Source organism: Hemicordylus capensis, chromosome 2 (assembly GCF_027244095.1).
Source record: "Hemicordylus capensis ecotype Gifberg chromosome 2, rHemCap1.1.pri, whole genome shotgun sequence".
In the NCBI taxonomy this organism is placed as follows: domain Eukaryota; kingdom Metazoa; phylum Chordata; class Lepidosauria; order Squamata; family Cordylidae; genus Hemicordylus; species Hemicordylus capensis.
This window is the reverse complement of record NC_069658.1, coordinates 166177348-166200269: the sequence shown is the minus strand read 5'-3', so window position 1 is coordinate 166200269 and position 22922 is coordinate 166177348.

The following is a 22922-nucleotide window of genomic DNA, read 5'->3' as shown; positions in this document are numbered from 1 at the left end:
ACAACCATGGGACTTGACTTGAGAAGAAAGCATCATGCCAGTCTTTCTGAATGAAACCAATGATGGAATGATGGAACGCCATCTTCTGAACTGGTTACCACTACAGGGCTTCGCTTCTGGTTCCAGTTGGGGCCAACCGGGAGATTTTCAGTTGACACTGAATTCTCCCTTCTTCATAGAACATATTAGGACAAAGCAAAACTGTGGCATCCTTACATAGAAAAGATTCCCAAGTGGTCTCAAATGGGACAAGTAGCCCGGGAGTGGAAGCAGCGGGAGTTTGTGGCGCAGGAGAAAAAAAGCTCAATAAGAATATCCCTGCGTCCCTGGGTCCAGCTGGTTGACTCTGGACACGGCCACGTGCAGGACTGCTGCTATTAGATGAATTGGCAGAGCTGGCTTCATTTTGCTGGAGGAAGAAATCTTAGATCTCATCGTGTGAGGAGGGCTGGTGATCCAGCCCACGGAAGCTCATCTAGAGCAGAGCATCATGACAACCCAGCAAGTGTTGGGGAATGTCCCGGGCTCGGTGGAGGAAGACCCTCTACTCAATGGTTCCTGACCTCCGCTCTTTCTTTCTTTCTTTCTTTCTTTCTTTCTTTCTTTCTTTCTTTCTTTCTTTCTTTCTTTCTTTCTTTCTTTCTTTCTTCTGCTTTGCAGTCCTCAGACCTGGAATGAAAAAAGAAACAGAGAGGGGTGGGACACCGTCTTTTGGAATGAAGGCTGGCTACCATTGATTGGTTACAGCACAAGTCAATAATCCATCGGTAAGACAGCCGCCTTGCTACCAAATGGCAAAACCTAGCCTGGCTGCTGGGCAAAACTTTGGGGAGGAAGGAATGCTCTGTCACCCATGTCTTGGTCTGTGGAGTCACACCAGCTGACTGGGGATGTGGATGGTAACTGTGCCTGTTGGTGGGGGCTTGCATTACAGGACACAGCAATAAAACCACAAAGAAGACATTGGAAATGTGAATGGCACCTTGCTGACAGTGGGAAGGAAAAGGCTGACCAATGGGAAGACTAGTCCTCCCAGAAAACCAACTGAGAGACTAGCTCTCACCATATGTAATTTTATCTGGCTCAGTAGGGCAATGGACTGAAATGACCCTGACACAATTAAAAAGAAATCATTAAAAATCACCTGATTTCCCAATTGCTCTGTGGGTTGAGTGGTGGGTAGCACCCATCATGCCCAACCCTCTCTGGTGCCCCCAGAAACCATTTATTTATTTATTTGAAACATTTAATCTACTGCCCATTCCAAAGACTCCGGGCAGTGCACAAAAACATGCAAAGAAGGCAATATTAAAAATCACGTTTTAAATTAAAAACTCAAGTAACTAACAACAAACAAATATTTGAAGTACAGGGCAAAAGCCTGGTGAAAAAGAAAAGTCTTCAATAGAGATTTGAAGATCAGTAAGGAAGGGGCTAGATGGATCTGAAGGGGAAGAGTGTTCCAAAGAAGTGGGGCAGCACCCAAAAAGGCCCTTTCCCGGGTCCTAGAGCCCCGAACCTCTCGGAAATCAGGGACCGACTAAAGGGCCATCTGAGACGATCTAACCGGAAGGGATGTAACCTGAAAGGGAGAGGCGGGTCTGTAGGTAGACAGGCGCCAAACCCTGCAAGGCTTTGAAGGTCAGAACCAGGACCTTAAATTGAACTCGGAAGCCAATAGGCAACCAGTGCAATGACTGCAGGAGAGGTGTTACCCCATCATCTTTTCTGGCACCCATGGGAAGGTGAGCCGCTGCATTCCAGACCCGCTGTAGCTTCCTGATTGTCCTCAAAGGGAACCCTAGATAGAGAGCTCATCACAGCAATCACCAAGAAATATTACACACAGACACATAGAGCTGAGCTGCCACTGTCCCTTTCTCTCCACAACACCATCTCACACACAGACTACCAAACCAGAGCTCTAGGAAGGAAGGAAGGAAGGAAGGAAGGAAGGAAGGAAGGAAGGAAGGAAGGAAGGAAGGAAGGAAGGAAGCCAAGTACTGCTTTTGTCAATCTGAGATCCAGCAAAACCAGATCTTTATACTGACAAGAGAACAGCATTACACTCAGTGCAGAGAAAAGGACATTACAGAATCAAACCTCCTTGCCTCTCCTGAGGCACAGCATGGAGCAGAAAACCCCCCAACCAAACCATCCCGCAGAAGAAGGTCAGAGTTCCACTGGGTAGGAACCTCCTGAGGGATCAGGTGTTCAGGTAGGTCCAGCTCAAGCTGCCTCTCCTTCAGCATGCACTGAGCCTTTTCACCCCGGTGGAAATGGCCGGCTATCTTGTGGCGCTTCTCCGCAAGAGCGCCATGGGAGCAGCAGGGGCCCGTAGCCAGGGTGTGTCCCAGGTTGTACACTGAGGCTGGCTATGGGCCTGAGCAGGGCCTGTGTGGTGGGAGCCCCCTATTGCAAGTGCCCTTCGCATCCTGGAGGCTTGGGAGCAACAGCAGCAGCAGCTAGCCGAGGGCACGCCAGACCCATTGCTGCCAGCAGGAGAATGGACCCGCAGGTGAAAGGGGTCGCAGGTGCAGCAGCACCACCATTGTCCCAAGAGGCTTGGGGTCCTTTCCCATGCTGACCCATGTAGGTGCAGACAGTATCTACTACCCACTACTACCCAGTACCTGCTACTCAGTAGGTGCAGAAAGCATGTCTATGGTCACTAAGGCAGAACTTGAAGTGATCCCACACCATCCTGCCACCATGCTCACCGGCCCATGGGTGGTGAAGCTGCTGGTTCCTTCAGGGACCCCACCATCACAACTGGAGACTGGCATTGCTAAGGGGGATTGGGGGCATGGTGTGACCGATCTCCAAGCGAGACCACTCTGGTTGGGCTAGCAGCCAAAGCAGTCGGCACCTCCTCCACAACATGTATTCAACATCAGTCAGTCCCTGCTCATACCTTTGGCTAGTTCACACAGAGAGATGCAGCAAGTTCTCATCATCACTGGCAAGAAGCAAGCAGCCTGGCCTCTGTTGGAGGGTTTCCTTGTCTCAGGTTCAGGATTACATGTCAAAAGGATCTTCACTTTCAAAGAGTGTTCTAATCGGAGGCACCTTCAGCTCAAGATGCAAGTGCCTTACAGTTCTGTGTCCCCCTTGTGAGGAACCAGCAGGGCCGGTGCTACCGTTAGGCCAACTAGGCAGCAGAGTGCAGACCTCAGACCTCAGGGGGGTGCAGAGTGTCGAGTGTCAATGTGTTTGCCTAGGGCGCAAAAGAGTCTGGCACCGACCCTGGGAACAAGTGCACCAACATCCTACCGTTGGTTTTTTCTGCTAGATTGTCTTCAACATGTTCCAAAGCCCAGCTTTCTAGGCCATATGGAAGTTTTGATGCTGTCCATGAGATGTATTTGACATTACGAGAGGGAGGGAGGGACAGATAAACCTCTTCATTTGTCTCTGCTCAGGAGACTTCCGTGCTCCTTTTGAAATTGAACGTACTGTAAAGAAGTTGCTATTATTAGCTCTGCTGTGGAATACAAAACTACACTTCTCTTGATGATGTGACCACGTTTGTTACCACATGAGAAACAACAGACCGATCAGGAAGACGTGTCAATCCAGCACAGAGCAGCATGACTTGACACCATGCAGAACTCAGTGGCGAGAATCCCAGGAACACATTAGAAGAGAGTCTTTCATACTGGAATCCTCAACTTCAGTTAGAAACTGTTGTTACAAGCAAAGAAGTGTGTACTGTCCCTCTCCTTGATCTGTCTGACAGCCTTGAGGTGCGTCAGGGAGATGAAAGAGAAGACCATGAATGGTTTGGTGTAAGTGTCATCCGCAGTAACATGCAAGAAGCCCACATGTGCAAGCCTGTGCTGCCAAAGAGCAGAGTGGAGGGGAGGGCAAGCAGACCCACACACCTTTCTCCTCCCCCTGGTAGGCATGCTGGTCTATGCAAGTCTCTGTGCTTCTCACTCTGGTGGATGGCACCTAGCAGCCAATGCTTCACCGCACCTCGCTTAAGTTAGAGTTCAGGATGAATGTGGCAGGAGCTGGTCACCCCCGGACCAAGTTTGTAATCTCCAAAGCCACCAATTCTTCAACACAGCAACACACTCTTGCTTTTTCTGTGCAATTCTCCATTCGGTCTAGAGAACCCGTGCTATCTGAGAGCTTCCTTTAGAGCAAGGTATGACCTGCTCCCGTCGGCTGTGCAGGCAGAGAGAATAAAGAGTATACCTAGGGAAGATAGAATCTGCCCTTGTGGTTAGAGGGAGATTGAAACCGTCCAACATGTATTGCTCCCTTGTCTGTTTTAAAGAGAGTTAAGACCCTCCCTGATATCTCCTTGTCTGGCACCCTTTCCAGGATGCTCAGGAGATTTTTGTGTCTCTTAGGACCAGCAACAACATGCCTCCTGGCCATGAAGGAGGAGGATCCATGGCTTGCCTATAAAGCAGAACCCTTCATAGCCCTCCCAGAGATGGTGATATGAAAGGAAACCCCTTCATTCATTCCCTGGACCTGCTTTGGATCTTCTTTACAGATATCATGGGAGCATTGTGGAATTAAAAGGGCATGGCTGAAGTTGTCCTCAGGTTGAATTCAAACCCAGTTATTCATGGATCCTGTATCTGCGGACCGCTAGGGGCATTGGGAGTAGAGGTCGTGAGTGGGGGTCTCCCTCAACTATTCTAGCTGCCTCTACTCTATGACCCCTGATCTGACTCTTCCGCACTTCCTGTGCTGATGAGTCTCAATCCTTCCTTTCCCAATCCATCAGGGCGGCTGGAAGGAAGGGCACGGCCTACTCCCCACCCGTTAAATGTGTTGAAAGTTGCTCTTTATGGAAGGAGCGGAGGCAGCAGTGCCCGGGCTGACGCCTTGCCTGCACATGCTCCAAGCGATGTGCTTGCATGATGGCCAGTTTGAAGAACTACTCCAAGAGAGAGACAATAAGATTCCAGGATCAGAGTTCCAGTATCGATTGATTGATTTTATTGAACATATTTATGTACCACCCGAAACGTCTGTCTCTGGGAGGTTTACAATAAACAGTACACATGAAAGAAAAATAAAACATGAAAATCGTGTATCGTCCTTGCTTGGTGTGAAAATGTGAAAGACACCAATTTTTGTATGATACTGAAAACAAAATCCCGCAATTAATACATCCTTTATTGGGTCTGTTGGGCAAAATGAAGAAAGCATCTCAAAAGGGAAAACCTCTTCTGGCCATGACTTCCTGATGGGAGAAAGAAGGGCTGGATAAGGGCCGCTTCTCAGCCATGGTGGTGATGGACTTCCTGGCCCCTGCTCAGCGGTCGCTGCAGCGGTGCTGGCGAGAGGGAAGACAGGGAATGTGGCGGCACTCACGGCAGGAATCAGCTGGACCTGCTCAGCTGCTGGACAGTGGAGCGCCACAGGATAGATCCAGCCCACGGACCCCGAGTTGGACATCCCTGTTCGAGGTTGTTGTGTCTTATAGAAAGGTCAGTAGATTTGAATGACGTCTTCCCTTTCATCAATGGGCCAGATCCCATTGGCCTGTACATTGGGTAGTGAGGTCTTCCAGTCCCATGCCTTCATAGGTATCTTGCATGGTTGGCTTCGATATAGTGGAGGGCTTCACGCGGTACACGTACCCTGAGTTGTATGAACTCGGTCCAACAGAGTGTGGATTTGGAAAACAGGGACCTATGTAACATAAAAGGGAGGAGGGTTAACGCAATGCAGTTTTTAAAAAAGCCTTGCCATGAACTGGAGCACAACTTCTTATGATGCTGCTATGTGGAAGAACTGCATGCAGACAGCACTGTGTGTGCTGTCAGCCTAAATTCTGTGTGTGCACCGACAGCCTAAATTCTGCAACAAGCAAGGTTGAGTTCTGCAGTGAGATAACTGATGCAAATTAAACCCCTTCCCATTATTTCTCTCACTTTGCACAAAACAATTGTGCTTCTGTTGACTATAGGAATGGAAAGGGAAGGGTACACAGCCATGAAGTTGTGGCCTCTGGAGACTGGAAATGTGTCCAGGGTCAGTTACTCTCCCCCTGCTAAATGAAGAGAATCACCATGTGAAAAAGGTGCCTCTTTGCCCCATTAGCAGGGTCCTTCAGCATTCAAGGCCCAGGGGTCTTTCAACAGTATCAACATCCTCTTAAGAACCATTTGCGTACCTTTCTAAAATCACAGGGGCTAGAAATTGGCTTTTTGTTTCAAAGAGGGACAGAAAGCTGAGACTCAAGAAGCTGAATTCTGTAACCGGATTCTGAAGACATTTTGGCACTTTAAAAATGCTGAAAATGGTCCCAATAACTACACAGCTCTGAAGAACATTCTTCTGCCATCCATCCTCTTGCAGTCAAAGCTCCACATGATTGACCCTTCCAAGAGAATTAACACCTCCTTGGGAATATCCTTTTTTGTATGTATGAGGGCAAGTTGGGTTCCAGCATTTTTCAAAAATGGTAGGGCATGCTATTCAGTTTGGCCCTCCCTTTCTTCGCTCCAGGTGCTGAAAGAGCTTCAGGTACTCCGAGGGAGACAGAGGCCTGGGATCTCCAATTGGATCTGAAGGTGTGGAACCCCATGCGATGCCCAGAGCTGTTTCAGCATCTTCCTCTGAGGCGGATTCTTCAGTTCAGGAATTTGGTGGTAGAGGGTCAAGGTCCGGCTGCTTAGGTGGTTGAGTTCTTTTATCTCTTGACTGAGACCAAGACCGGCAGTGCTGAGGAGAATGTGATCGGGACCGAGTGTCTGGATGGTCCAATCTCCCCGGATATTGGTTTCGATGTGGAGCCCAAGAGCAAGGGTAAAGATAGCGTCCTCTATCACCAATGCCAGATCTGTCGTCGAAGAAGTTAGTGGAACGATCAGGCATGATCAGATGGAGAGTAGTCCCAGTGTCGAGGTTCTCAGTAGCAATATGCCGAATCCTATGGGATAGTGTTTTGGAGAGTACAGATGGTGAGGGGATTCCCTGTGGCCCGGAGAGCCTTGGTATCACGTAGGGTCTCTTCTCGATCATTGGTATCGTGCAGGAGACTCTTTTCGGTCCGGAGGCGGCCGGTCTTGAGAAGACCAGCTAGTGTTGATGGTATCATCCTCCATATGTGCTTTGTTGATGTCACCTTCAGGATCGGAGGGTGATCTTGGTGTGACTTCTCTGGGGTCTCCCTTGTTGGGAGTGGAGCGGTCTCTCGAGTCTATGTTGGGATGGTAATGATCCCTGTCTTGGCCCGGAAGTCACTGTGCAGACTTAAGGTTTGTAGATACTCAAGTCAGCTTTTTTGGAATCAGAGCTGATGACTGAGACTTTTTTGTGGACTTTAGGCAGTAGAGATATCAGGGTGGGAGTGACGAGCTTCACGGTCGACACTCTATTGGCAGCACAGTGTAGTGTGTGCATTGGCTGAGGAATCTTTTCATTCGTAGTTGGTGAAAAATGCTGAGAATAGAAAGAAATATAGAAACATTTGATTTAGTTAAGATGCACATTCCAAAGTCCTGGGGAACCCTAGAAAAGGATCGGTTTTGGGTCAGCACCAGCTCAACCAGTGGCAACTGCAACCAAACCTCCCCAGATGATCTGAATAGGAAGCAGCAGGGTTCATGAAGAAGGTAGCATTTCCTTTAATATCTTAGGCCCAAGCCCCAGAAACCAGCCTGGCTGCTGAATTCTACATACATTCTGCATACTACAGACAAAAACTGCCCAATGTACAGTGCATGGCACTAGTGCAGGATGTTACTAGCATATGCGCCACTGTTTCCAGCTGGTCTATCTCCAGGAATGGATGTAGCTGGCATATCAGCCTAAGCTGATAGAAAGCCCTCCTGGCCAGTGCCTCAACCTGAGAGACCAGGAAGAGGCTTGGGTCCAGAAGTACTCCCAGACTACATACGGGCTCTTTCTGGGAGTGTCACTCCATCCAAAACAGGCAGATCTAAGCCACTTCCTATGTCCCAACTTCCCACCATGAGTACCTTTGTCTTCCTTGGATTCAGCCTCAGTTTGTTCTCCCTCATCCGGCTCATCACGGACTCCAGGTAAGTCTTTCGGGAAGTTAGGCCATTTCCTAATGAAGTTGAGATGGAGAAAGAGGTTTGGGTGTCAGTATATGGATAACACCCTTCTCCAAATCCCGGACGATTTCCCCGCACCGTTCCATGTAGATATTAAAAAGCATTGGAGATAGAATGGAGCCCTGTGCAACCCCATACAATAGCTCTCCTTTGGAAGAGCAACAATCTCCAAGCAACAGCATCTGGGACCTACATGAGAAATAGGAGTGGAGCCACCGCAAAGCAGTGCCTCTCACTCCCTACCCCTCTCCTTACCCCTTCATGCACTCCAGTAGGTGCCATGATTCACTGATATCAAAAGGATCGGCTGAGAGATCCACAAGGATCCACAGGCTCACACTCCCCCTGTCAATTCCCAATTGGAGATCACCCAACCAAGGACCAAGTCCTTCTCAAACCCATAGCCCACCCGGAAGCCATTTTGAAATGGGCCCAGATCATCTCCTTCTTCCAAAACTCCTGGAGCTGAGATGGCACTACCCTCTCAGTCCCCTTGCCCTACCATGGGAGGTTGGAGACAGGCCTAGAATGGGATCCAATGCAGGTTTCTTCAACAGTGGTCTAATCATGGCCTTCCTGAGGCAAGGAGGCATCCTGCCCTTCCTCAGAGAAGCATTCATGATGCTTCCAAGACCTTCTCCAATCACCTCCTTGCAAGATGGTATAAGCCATATTGGGCAAGGATCAAGAAAACAGGTAGTCAAGTGAAGTCTCCCAAGCAGCTTGTCCACATCCTTCGTGCTCACAAATGGAAAATGATCCAATTTCACAGTGCAAGAGGAGCTGCCGGACACCTCCACAGTAGGCTCTGCACTACCTGTCGAGTCTAGTTCCGTTGGATGAAGAGAGTTTTCATTTAAACATCTCGTTTAAAATGTCAGAGTGGGTAACTGATGGATCCAAATACTCATTCAAGGGAGGAGGGTCATGTACTAACCCTTTCACAACTCGAGACAACTCTGCTGAACGTGAGCTTGTAGAAGCAATGCGGGCAGAAAAGAACTGCTTCTTTGTGGCACGCATGTGATTGATGGATGGAGTGCTGTCAAGTCGGTGTCAACTCTTAGCGACCACATCATTTTGATCATGGAAAGGCAAAATGTTCATAATAAAAACGATTTTGCCATCCCATGAATTCTTTGCTTTGCATAAATTTTGGGTTTCTGTATCATGTACCTTTTTCACATAAGAAGTAATATAGCTTCTCCTGATAACTTGGCAAAGAGGTACCTTTAACGTGGTGATTTTCTTTATTTAGCGGGGGAGAGTAACTGGCCCTATCCACCCCCAGCACAGTATCTCCAGTGACAGTTGCTGGTGTCTGTCTTATGTTTCTTTTTAGATTGTCAGCCCTTTGGGGACAGGGATCCATCTTAATGATTTATTATTTCTCTGTTTAAACCGCCCTGAGCCATTTTTGGAAGGGCGGTATAGAAATAGAATAAATTATAAAAAATAAATACTTCCAAATTGGATCTATCCGGTTTCTAATGTCAGAAAATGAAATTAGAGCCAAAGAACATGTTTCCCATTTCAGGAGTAACCTGAAGGGTGTGTCTGTAGGGTGAGACCACTGTGCTTGGAATTTGAGCAAAAGCTCTACAGATCCTACACACGATTGCTGTCTGGAACACAAGACCGAAGGGATGGAATCAGGATGACAGAAATGGGGATCTGCTGAGTCAAAGACAGCAGCCAAGACAGGAGGTTCATTGAGGCCGGGTGGGCCAACGTATATGACGACACTTGGCTTGGTGGATCCTGGGTGGTTTAGACCTGCATTCAATGTTTGTGTACAATTCCATATGGGAACACGAACCAGTGATCCTGTTCTTACGTGTGCATGGAAGGTGTCAGGGTTTCCATATGAGAGCCACTTTCACTTTGACAAGCAACACTACCATAACACTGGGGGGGAACAAAACATAAAATTGTAACCCTCAAAAGAGTTTGCATTGGGGGAGACTTATTACTGAATGACCTCAAACCTGAAAGAAAGAGCCAGCTATTTGTACTTACATTCAATAAAATGAGAGAGAGAGAGAGAGAGAGAGAGAGAGAGAGAGAGAGAGAGAGAGAGAGGTCTTTCCTCTAGGAAGTGGGATGTCTGTTTTGGAATTTGGATTGTTAGCCCATCCATCAGTAGTTCTAGCCTGTCATGAAAGAAAGAAAGAAAGTCACATGATCCAGGCCAGTCAACCTAATACAGCAGAAGTGACTTTCTTTCCAACTAGTATCATAAAGGGGAGATCGAAAAATACCCAACCCACCAACCAACCCATTCACAAGAAGCAACTCCAAAAGCTCACGGCACATAGGCAACTAAGCAGGGGGAAAGCATCTTTTTTCCAGAGATTTGCATCGGAGGATAAAATGGGCCACAAGCTGGGGCAAGTCCTCTCCGCCTTTCCCTGTTCTTTCTTCTGTTTTTCCTCAGCATCCAGCCCTCAGAGGGATACCTGCAATCGTTCACCGGGCTCCCCAGAGCTCACCTGTCTATCGACAGACCTATCTTCCATTAATTGGCATAATTCTTCAGCGAAGCCGGTGGCACTCCCGACATCTCCAAGGGAATCCCGCAACATAAAGATGCATTGTGCAAAGCTGTCTGTCCTGAATCTACTGCCACTGGGTAACCAAGTTCTAGTATTGTTGGAGTGGTTGTTCTCTCTCAGCCTAGAAAACCAAACAAAAAGACCAAAGATTGAGTCTCCGGCTCAAATGGCTATTCAGCCACTCCTACCCTCTCCATTCTGATACTCATACAATTCTCAAACTCCTCCTCCTCGTCGAAGTCCTCCAGGACAAGATCGTCTGAAGGGAAGAGAAGAGAAAAGATTGGGTTTTCTTCTTTCCATTGGCTAAGAGAAGAGTTAAGGAGGGACAGGTCCATGTTGAATAAATGAGGAGGTTCTAATGGGTCACTTTTTGCACTGGGCTTGCCAAAGCGGAAGACAAGCATGGCTTCCAGACCTCGCAGTTTAGCTGCAAGGACTTTCCCAAGAAGAACCGTGTTTGCCCATGTGAGAGGGGTTGGGAGTTTGAGACATGCCCACTTGGGAGGCCTGCCACAGAGAGGTCAGAGCAAAACTGGGGCTCCTTGGACGAATGATGACCTTTGTCACCCAGGCCCATTCTGGGATTCCAAGGAGACAGTTCTGCTCTCCCCACTTCCCTGGAAATTGGCATTACCTTTGATGGTGCTTTTAATCAAATGATGAATCAAGTCATCTTCAATGCAGGAGAGAGCCTTGTGTGTGGTCAGCTGTAGAAATTAAGACAGACATGTTTCTTTCATGTCAACGTGACACCATATCCAAAGCAGTGAAGAACTGAAGATGACCCAGTTGGGAACAAAGTTGAGGATTCCCAAAGATGGAGTGTGGCTCTTCTGGGCACTGGGCAGCCAGAAGAGACATGGGGTGGGGGCGGGTGACAGCTCTGTCCTGTTCCTCCTGTTCCTCGGTGAGCCCCAGTGGAAACAGCCCCTCTCCAGCAAGTGTGCTGCCAGGCAGCCCCCGTGTGACCAGAGACCAATGGGAGGTCTTCTTCTGAACCTGGAAGCTGACAAGGGGTCCCAGAGGATGCTGAAGCAGAGCCAAGCCATGTCCACAGCAGGGTACTTACTTCCACATTGGGCAGTCTGGCAACATGCTGCAGGATGTAGACGTAGGCTTCTCGGCCCAGAGCCTGCAGCCGGGGCTCCTCTGATTCAATATACCTGTGGAGCTCCTGTGGGTTGAAACAGCAGCTCAGAGTCATTGCACTGGCCTAAATCATCCCTTGCCATGCTACTGAGAGCTAAGCCCAGTAGGAATTTGTTCCACTACAGGAACATCCCTTGGTTGCGTCCCAATGGAGTCTAAGGAGGATCTAATTCCATATAAACATCCCCCCCCCCCAATAGAGTTGACAAGATCTTCAATATTTCTGAAAGTTGCTTATGGGAGTGATGGTTTTCTCTGTCTTCTCAGCCAGTTGGCTTCTAATAAGGAAGTGACCTATTTGTATCTTAAATACACCAAGAGGATGGGGTCTGCTGCCTCTTTCTGTCAGACCACGTTCAGATGTCAGAGAGGATGAAGACAGAATCCCCATTCACACCTTATGTTGCACACTCGGACCACAAGTGGAGAGTGCACAGGGGCAGATCTGGACACAGGGACTGCAATTCATACATGCTGTTGAATACAGGCACTGCTTGACACTCCCTCTCTGTACCAGGCCTGTGAGGGGCCCGTGCCCAGGTTCCCTTTGAAAAGAAATGCCACTACAGTCATGCACGTACCAGCGTTCAGACACCTGCACGCATCTACTACCTAACATCCCAATAGGGCTTTCATTGCGCTTACCTTCAAGATGCCAATGGTGCTGTAGACAGAGGGGGCCTCCTCCAGCAGCCCCCTGAGCATATCCTTAAAGGATGCCATGTTCTCCTTGGAGGGGGGAAAGAGAAGATCAGTCATGAGTAGGAGACACAAGCGGTCTTGAGAATACAACATTGAAAAATCACTGGTACTGACAGTGGTATCACGTTTTCTTGGCAAGAGAAAAAAGCCCAAGAAGTACAGTATTTACCTGGGTCCCTGGGTCCACTTGGTTCAGCCCGGACACCGCCACGTTGAGGACTGCTGCCTTGAGATTGAAGGGCATAGGCAGCTTCATTTTGCTGGAGGGAGAAAGATGAGATTTCGTAGTGTGAGGCGGGCTGGTGATCCAGCCAATGGAAGCTCCTCTAGAGAAGAGGAACATGGCAACCCAGCAAGCGTCAAAAACGACGACAGGTCTGTGATGGTTTCCCTTCTTTTTTTCAAAAATGACCAATCCCCATCTGGGGAGGCCCTGATTCACAAAAGGCCGTAGTACTTAAGAAGATTTCTTTCTAAAAGAAAAACCTTCACATTAATGGCCATCTTTTGGGAAAGGGGAGATCCAGTTACAGATCTGGCCAGGTTTGCCACTGCCCTTTCCTGACACAACCCCCTCCTATTTAATCCCCGTGGGCTATAAGCATACGTGAGTTCCGTGACGGCGTCCAGGCTTAACCGCAGCAGGAACCCAGGGTCCGGATGCTTTTTGACATCCTCCATAATTTCCTGGCAGAGATCAAAGAGCAGAAGAGAGTTGGTCACTACCCACGGACTTCCTTGGGATAGCTCCATCCCCAAACACACACTTTGGACTGAGCCCTCACTTGGGCATTCCCTTCCATTCTCTGCCGCATCTCACTCACCAATACGGCCTCCATGGCATCGTCTTTACTATAGGAAAGCATATTGGAGCCTGACGACTTGGCATCTTTAACATCCTGGATGACGGATGTCAAAAACTGGCAGCTGTAGATGACCTGAAAATTAGAAGCACTGAACTGTTAGTGATGGAAGGACTCTCCGTGCCTTCCTGCAAATGGAGCGGGCACCCTGACTTGGTGGACTGCTCTCAAGTCCTTTCTGGGGACACCACCCGCTCCATGGAATATTCTGCAGCTGCTGCTTCTCAGGGAGACTGCAGAACTGGGAAAAGGATCCGAGCAGAGAGTGGGTGCTCCCAGATCCCGGATGGGGCAAATGCCTCTCACAGGAATGTCCTGAGCTCTGTGGAGGAAGGCGTTCTCCTCAATGGTTCCCTACCTCAGCTCTGTCCACTTCCTCCTGGATAGTTGTCAAACCTGGAAGGGAAGAAGAATGGGAAGGGAGGGGGGATTCAGGAATTCCCATGAGGAATTAAGCAAGGTGAATTCCCTTTGTTGGAATTCAGGCTGGCTCCCGGGCTCCCAAGCACCAGCTGTCCCACACTCCCCAAAGAGTCAGCCCCAGTCCCAACCATTCCCCAGGAGCCTGGGGCACCTCCTCACCGATGGTGACTCCTGAGACTGCCGGGGTGACCCCTGAGGGAGTTGGCGGTGGCGCCGGATTCGGCTCAACCCGCTTGCTTCGTGGCCAGAACCTCCCTCTGGGGGGCTTGCCCTTTTCGGAGTCACTAGTGGGGGAGGTCTTAAAGAACTTTCTGCAGCATCTGCAGGCTCTTCGCAACCTAGAAGAGAGCAGCGAGAAGTTGAGAATGCGACCCTTAAGCAGACATTGGCAGGAGAGGGGGCCAATGGGGCAGAGAAGGAGTGCAGAACAGAAGGTGGGGCAGCAATATAGGAAGCCCAATAGGCTTCCAGGTGGTGCACCGTCCTCCTTCTGGCTGAGGAATTGGGTGGAGACAGCTGCGCCAATGCTTTGGGGCGGAGACCTTTGACATATGGGGTACAGTTCTGGTCAGCCCAGTTCAGCCAGGTTATGTTAGAGCTGGGAAAGGTGCAGAAAAGGCCAGCGAAGGTGCGGAGGGGTGGAACACGGAGGCAGAATTACAGGCTCCGAAGGCAGTGCAGGGGCCACCAGGCAGCTGGACTTAGAGGTGGTGCTGCTGGTGCCGGACTGCACACTCCTAGGCGCTCCAGCCCTCTCCTCCTGCTTGCGAACCAGCTTCCTCCTCTAGGCGCTCCAGCCCCCTCCTCCTGCTTGCGACACAGCCTCCTCTACTCTGAGCTCATTTAATCGGGTTGCTCTGCTAAAGGAGGGGTTGATTCAATTATTCCCCCCTACAATCGGGACCTCCGTGAAGCACGTCACAGTAGGCATCTTCAGAGCTGGTGCCCTTCCTAATCGGGCAGGTGGGCAGGCAGGCAGGCAGGCGGGGGTCTCTAGTCAGACCTGGCCCGGAACAGAGGGAGCAAGGCAAAGCTGTTATGGAATCCTACTCACCGTGCAAAGAAGCCTTTCCTCGTCTTCTCCCCCATTTCCCTTCCTGTCTAACTATTCCCCCCTGACTAACTATCCCTCCTCTTCCTAAAAGCTGACTGTCCCCCCTCCCCCCCTAGATCCCTCCCAAAACCACCCCAAACAAACAACAAACAACAAGCAACAAAATAACAAACACTAACACTAACTGTAACACTGAATGGATAAATAAATGGATAAATAGCTAAATAAATAAATGGATAAATAAAGAAACAGAAACAGAAACAGACTATCTAATAAACTCTTTCCTCGCTATCTCTCCAACTCCTCTCCACCTCGCCTCCTCCCTCCTCGCCTAACTCACCCACAAAGAGCAGCTGAGCCCCGGAGGTGTCATAAAAGAGGATGTGTCATGAGCCTCAGCAATGGCCACTGGTCCTCTTGCCTCTAGTGGTTGCTTCAGGACTTGGAGGCATCCCCTGCCAAGCGGGCAAAGAGGCACCTTTTCAAAGGGCTGATTCTCTTTATTGAACAGAGGCTGCACGGGGGAGCAGTTGGCCCTACCCACCCCCTGCCCAGTAACCCTCCAGTGATGGTTGCTGGTGTCAATCTTAGGTTTCTCTGTAGACTGTGAGCCTTTGGGGGCAGGGAGCCATCTTTATTCCTTTATTCTTACTCCACGTAAACTGCTTTGGAAACTTGTGTCGAAAAGCGGTATATCAATAGTAGTAGTAGTAGTAGTAGAAGTTCTTCCAAACCTCACCCTTCCTGTTCATATGTCTGTTGATCTGAGAAATCAGAGGACTCTTTTCCCCACCATGTTGAAAGCAAAACCACCACAGGCCCCTCAGAGCAGACCCCTCCACCTCCGCCCACTGCCATTCATCCCGAGAGCCACCTTGGTTGCTGGGATGTGCTCTTGTTGCAGCCCGACACGGGGACTCCTTCCTTCAGGGCAATCCTGACACTGATTCTCACCTGAGGGGACACACATCACTTTGCTGGCTCTGCCCTCTGGCCACTGCTCTCTGCTCTTTCCAGAGTTTGGCGATGCTGTTACTTGCCTGCCAGGAGGCAGCGTGGAGCAGGTCGGTGGCTGCTTAGCCTTCTCCACTCTGCCTCTTCATCGCTGACTTTGGCATTATTCAGCGGAGGGTGGCGGAAGACGCAGCAGCAGGATTCTCCCTCCCTCCCTCCCCTCTGAGTCTCAAAGCCAAGAGCTGATGCCCCAAGTGGAAGGAAGCTCTGAACAGCTGCCTGGCTTCCCTCTGGACCCTCTTGTTTGGGGAACAGCAGGGCTCTCCTTCCCATGCTTGGAGAGGAGGAGACCCCGTGGAAGTGAAGGAGGGAGGAGGCTACTGACGTAATAGTGCAGCAGTCAACCACAGAGAGGCAGCCGCTTGTCTTCTCCATGCTGCCTCTGGAGTCATACTTCAAAACCTGCTTGGAGGCAATGCATCAGTCATACCTGGAGGGGCCAATTTTCAGGTAGAAGAATGAGTTCATGGATGCTGGTGTTGGTCCGTTTGGGTGCAGACCCAAGGAAGAGAAGTCTGGAAATGGCTTGAGTGAAGTGTATGTGCAGGTTTGAAGGGGTGACCTTCAACTTCTCTGAGAAGTGGGATGTCTCTTTCAGGTGGAGAGCGAAAGTTTTCTGAACTCTTAACGGCTGAGTCCTCACCAGCTCATGAGGTTTACAAGTAGAGGGAGTTCCCTGTCCTAAAAAGGGCCAGTGGGCAACCATGAGGGTCAATCTCAAGTGTTGTTTAGCTTTCCACAACTGCTTGGATACCAACATTGCTCGCTGCTATAAGCTGCAGCTACATTGCTTTCATAGGGCTGTAGAGCTGACAACTGATATTATGGTGAACAGCATAGCCATTGCCTGATGACGTTTGAAGACTTGAGGAAGTCTGTTTCCTGATGTCTGCTCTTCAGAGTCACAATGGCACCAGCTTCCGGCCTGCCTTTGAACCCCAACGTGAGTGACAACATGACACACTTGATGGTGGACTTCTCTCAGGAAAGGCACATGCTCCAGGCTTGCACGCTCATTGCGCAGATCCTAAAGGCGGCAACTGCAGAAAGAAACCTAGAGGAGGAAAACCTGGCCAGCATAGCTCCAGAGATGACTGATAGTCTGTCTACACAATAGAAAGGAGGATACCTGTTTTTCACAGACAGAGAAGCAAACAGCAGGTTAGATTGAAAGAACAGGGGAGAGAGAGAGAGAGAGAGAGAGAGAGAGAGAGAGAGAGAGAGAGAGAGAGAGAGAGAGAGACTGACTGACTGACTCAAAAAGACAAGTCTTTCAATGTAGCAACCAGAAATGAGAGGAATAGTTTTGTTATTGATTCAGGCACTACCCCCAAATATTCTGAATTCCCCTCAACTGTTGATAGATTTAGACAAAAATGACAAAGTTGCTGTTTGGTTTGCTGATGGGAACAATAGTTATTCAGCCAGGAGAGGAACTGCTGAACTGTCTAGTAAGCAATTGGATGGGGAAATGGAAAAGATTTGATCCAAGATGCCCTCTTAGCCCCTGATATGGAGAGTAACTTGACCTCTGTGGGAGGTGGAGTCAATCAAAGTTGCAAAGTGACTTTGCAGGACAAAGTTTGCTACATCAGCTAAGAAGGATGATTTCATGATGACAGCCTATATGCATAAAGATGTGCTTTTTCAATTGAACTGTGTAACTGAACAGGCCAGGCTTGCAGCCTCATGCAAACACAAGAACTGTTTGACCATATGGCCTAAAAGACTAGCACTTAGGCAAATCCATGTGATAAATGAGCTTGGGAGAAATGGCTTTAGGAAGGACTTTAAAGTGGAGTCATGCAGAGAAGCTGCCACAAGGGGTCAGTGTTGCTTACTTAATCAAGGGGTGAGACCCAGCTTTTCTGCACAGACAGAGTCACAGTGTCCTTTGGAGCTAATACATTCTGATGTCATAGAAACATAGGAAGCTGCCATCTCCTGAGTCAGACCATTGGTTCATCTAGCTCAGTATTGTCTACACAGACTGGCAGCGACTTCTCCAAGGTTGCAGGCAGCAATCTCTCTCAGTCCTATCTTGGAGAAGCCAGGGAGGGGACTTGGAACCTTCCGCTCTTCCGAGAGCAGCTCCATCCCCTAAGAGGAATCTCTTACAGTGCTAGCCTCCCATTCATATGCAAGCAGGATGGACCCCAACCTTCTCCCAACCTTGGAGAAGCCGCTGCCAGTCTGTGCAGACAATACTGAGCTAGATGGACCTTTGGTCTGACTCGGTCTATGGCAGCTTCCCATGTGTTCCTAAGTCCTTGAAACTCAGATTGCCAGCCAAAGCAATAGACAAGACAACATCTGAACGATGGCTTGGGCACAAACCCTCTCTAAAGCATGTCAAAATGTTTGGATCGAAAGCTTATGCATACGTCCCAAAGGCCAGGAGAACCAAACTCAATCGCAACTGTGAACTGGGAGTGTTGGTTAGATATTCGCCTGGCCAAAAGGGATAGAGAACCTCTGATCGTACAAATGGAGAGGTCCGGATCTACAATGTGGTGTCTTTTGAGGAGAGACAAGGGCCAACTAGGGATGATGTGCCAGAATTTGTGCCAGAGATCCAGGTGAAAGGGGCAAGATGTCTCACGATGCAAGAGCCAGTCCGTGAAGCCGAAGAATCTGTGCCACAACCAGAAGGGGCATTCCTTCTCCACCAGAAGCAGAAGATAAAGGATCTTCTCCAATGCCTGGTAGCTTCCTTGGTGCTTTGCTAAATAATCACAAAGCCCAACAACAGCCTCCTTGAAGTGAATGACCTTCACTGGGTTTGCGCATGTGTACTCGGTGAAATTACAATGCAGCAACCACATTGTAAATCGCAGTTCAATTGTCATGTTGTACACAATGCTTCTAAGTGTTAGCAACAAGATGGAGATCAGATCCTTGGAGGCCGTTTTCAGCAACAGCTCCCTGGTGAGCACCAATATCTGGTCTGACTTCTCACACTCTGATTTGCTTGCAGAAAAGCTTTGCCATATATGGGCAAAGCTTAAGTACACCAAAATATACCCGGGATACCAATAGGGCTGGCTCATTCTAAGAGAATAGCAACTGGCGCTTGTATTGTGCCAGCTCAGATGCAGCTCTTTGATTAGAACATTGAAGTCCACTCCCCTCTTCCACATCAAGCGTGATTTCTGTGCATGACAAGCCACATCAAACAGCTTGAGATATCCCACGTGCAGCCTGGCTTGCTCTGTACAGGCCTCTGCTACAGGGTAAACTTGTCCCAGGCTAGTTAGATGGTCATGAACATGTTCCAAAGCCCAGCTTTCTAGATCAAATGGAAGTTTTGATGCTGACCATGAAACTTTGATGGAAAGAAAGAAAGAGAGAGAGAGAGAGAGAGAGAGAGAGAGAGAGAGAGAGAGAGAGAGAGATTCAACTCTGCACAAGAGACTCCCATGCTTCTTTGGAATTAGGTCAGAAATTGCACTTACTGTAAAGAAGCTACTACTCTTCGAGTTGGAGATGGAGTTCCAGTGCATCGAGCTTTTGCACCAGCTCTCCTAATGACCACTTGGGGTATTGGGAGTAGAGGTAGTTAGTGAGGGTCTCCTTACCTGTCCCTGCTTGCCTCTACTCTATGGTCCCTGCCTCGACTCCTCAGCTATTTCCAGTCAAGAGTCGGTCCTCTTCCTTTCCTCTTAGAGAGTAGATGGAAACATCTCTCTCCCCCTTCCTATTCATTATGTAGCTGATAGATAGGACTAGGTTTTCCCTCTCTAAATGTACTTCACCAATACATCTTTTTCGTTTAGATTGTACAACAATCTTCATGCATGTTCTTCACATAATGGCAACAACTCAACTCTGCACTCTACTCTGTAACTGGTTTGGGTAGCTTCCTTTTGGCGCCTTGCTAATAAGATCAATAAGATGCATAGCTATGTTGTGACCGGACGTCAAACCAAGACATTTCATAACCACATGTTAAGACAGAGATCTATCTAACTTGGATGCGTTTTTGATCACATTTTGTCTGTTCCCATTGCTCTTTTGGTTGCTGTTGCTGTTGTTGTTTTGTACTGAACGTGTGAAACAACCTTGAAGTGAACTAATCACAAAGTCAGATTTCTTGTGATAGCGAAAGGAAAATGATAGCTTCTGTGGACTCCACCCCACGCCTATAGGCTTTACTACCTTGAAAGAAGTTTGCTTTTGCAACGGAAGGTTGGAAGGCCATTGTGGTAGATTCAGTCTAGAACACACAGGTCTACTTGGTGGCAGTGGTTAAACGGGTCATTGGTCAGGAGATCCATGTCTGGTGTTAGCAGCAGAGCAGATCCTTCTAGGGACACACCAAGGTAATTTGGGCATCCGGACCGCCCAGCCACGAGCCCCCACCCCCACGCGAGGCTCCCCAAAACTTCCTTTGGGGGCCCCACCCCACCAAAGCTCCATTAAAAAACCAAACCAAAGACTCTAATGGTGGCTGAGGGGTGGCAGCGAGGGCGGAGGGACGGTGTCTTGAAGCAACTGAGTGTCTTGAAGCAACTGAGATGCACGCCTGTGCAGTTTAGAGATCGTCGCTAGCCCGTGACGTTACGGGGGCAACTCAAGTTGTTCGGAGGGCAACCCAAGCCATGATATTATTCAAAACTGAGCTGGCTTCATCCAGGTCAGGGTCTCCTTGGAAGTCCAACTGGCGCTTCCCCCCTCTGTGAAGGAAGGATGTTGAGAAATGGAATACAGAAGCAAATAACTACTTATCTTATTTATATCTCATGTTTCAAGGCAACTGTTCTCAAAGTGGTTTACATACAAAAAGGAGAAGAAAGTGGCCCCCTGTCCCCCAAAGAGCTCGCAATCTAAAAAGAAGCACAAGGGAGAAGCTAGTGCCAGTCACGGAAGGAATGCTGTTCTGGAGTTGTCGCCTAACAGAAAACCTGAATTGGTCATAAAGGTCTGTTGCCAGCTCTTCAATGTCTCGGCATGAAATAAAGAGGGCTTGGTGCTAGCATCACCAAGTTCCAGATGTCCTCTTGTCTAATCAAGTGCTGAGCCTCCAGCAGGATTGTAAACTGAGAGCAGGAGCAAGCCCCAGATCCAGCCCTATGGCCATTGGTGCTCCTGTGGAGACAGCCTCTCATAAGGCATGACTGAGCCACCTCTCCTGGCTTCAGATTCTCTTTCAGCCATGAAACACACTGGGTGGCCGTGGGCCAGTCACTATTCTCCGCCTAGCCTACCTCAGAAGGCTGTTGCAAGGATAACATGGAGAACTCTACCCTCAGGGAGGAAGAGTGGGGTATAAGTGTAATGGGGGTGGGGTGGGGTGGGGCAGCAGTGTTGATCTGGACCCCGGCTGACATCTGTGCTCAGCCATAAACTCACGGGTGGTCTTGAGCAAGTCACACTGTGATCCTGCCTGCCCACTGGTAAAACAGCAGCTATCATGACTCGCCCAGTTATGTGCAGATTAATCCCACCAAGAAAATGGTGTGTACAATCAAAGATGTGATGTCAAGACTATCATCCAGCACTGCTGTCAGTACAGAGCTCCTCTGCAACCTCTTCTCTCCAAACCTCTTCATAACGTCAGTGTATATAGACTTATGCAATAATATACAAGACTTCCAAACGATTCGATCGGATTCCACACAACACAGCCCAAAATCAAGCAAGATCAAAAGCCTGTCCATAGAATCATTGAGAAGTTCTGCTCCACTGGGCTAGTCTGTGAATTGGAATGTTTTGGATCTTACAGCCCTGAACTGAAGTATGCTTACTCAACGTAAGCCCTATTGATTTCAAAGGGATTTACTTCCAAGCAGCCATGTTTAGGATTGCTGCTTTAATCTTTCTTCTGCCATCTATAGATGGTGTGATATGCTTCAGGGAGTAAGACATTTTAATTTCTAGTTGAGATCAATGATGCTGAAGGTAAGAGTTTCATTCAAAAGGAAGAGCTGTGAAAGTTCTTCCCTTTGGGGAGATGAATCATGTTTGTAGTAGTCCAACTGGAATAGGAGAAAGACTGAGCTGGTCCACATAAGAAGGCCCCAAACTAGGTCCTTCTTCGTTCTCTGCATTAGTCCTCAGCGCTCTCCTGACTGTCATTTGGAAGTAGTGTCATCTTTTCAGGTGGCCTCATCTTTTAACCAGGTCTTTTAAAAGGTCTTTTAACCTTTTAATCAATAAAGGGGAGGAGGGGTGAAGAAAAAACAAAATACAATACGGAACCATTTCAAAGTCATTGTTAAAAACAATCATGTAATATGTCTGATATGTATTCTTAAAAACATATAATACTTCTAGGCAGCTATTCTCCTAGCTTTAGGAGCATTAAAAAGAAAAGGAAACAAATGGGCGATCAGACAAACTCCTCCTTTTCATGGAAGTCCTCGAAGACAAGGCCATCAGAAGAGAAGAGAAGAGAAGAGAAGAGAAGAGAAGAGAAGTAATATTCTGATCTTAATTGAGAGACGCCTTCCTGTTCATTTTTGTCCCAGACTGGGGTTGCACAGCCTGGCCCAGATGAGCCCCAAACCACCTACCCCGCTAACAACTGCTTTAACCTTTGGGGCCTGCCTCATCTGGGCCCGAGGAGCCATTTTTTAGCACCTCCTGGGAACAAGAGCGCCAAATGCACTCAGCATAGAATAGTCAGGTGAGCTCCTCCACCCGCCACCTTTCCCAGGTTTGGCCCACTCCAGGGCTCCAGGTATGCTATGAATGCTCCTGTGTGGCCAGCCATCATGGGCCTCCTTAGAGAGATTCCTTGAAGGAGATCAGGAATGCAGCATCACAGCCTAGAAGTGCTTGCCCCACTATCAAAACAAACAAAGCTTTCCATGTTTTCTTCGCAGAATTCAAAAAGAAAAATAGCACTTAAGATACACCTTATCATCACCTGTCACTGGGAGAGTCACTGTGGCACGAAGAGTCCACATTTCCCATTGGGAAGTCCCTACTTTAGATATTGTCTCTTCCACAAAAGGCATAAGGAGAGCTTAGACATACCCCAGTGCCTGAGTCATCCCATCTGTGAGATAGGGCCAACGAGACTCACCTACCCTACAGGGCTGTTGTATGAGTTGCAACAAGACACAAGGGTCAGGATTCTCCATTGCCTCTCAACAATTCC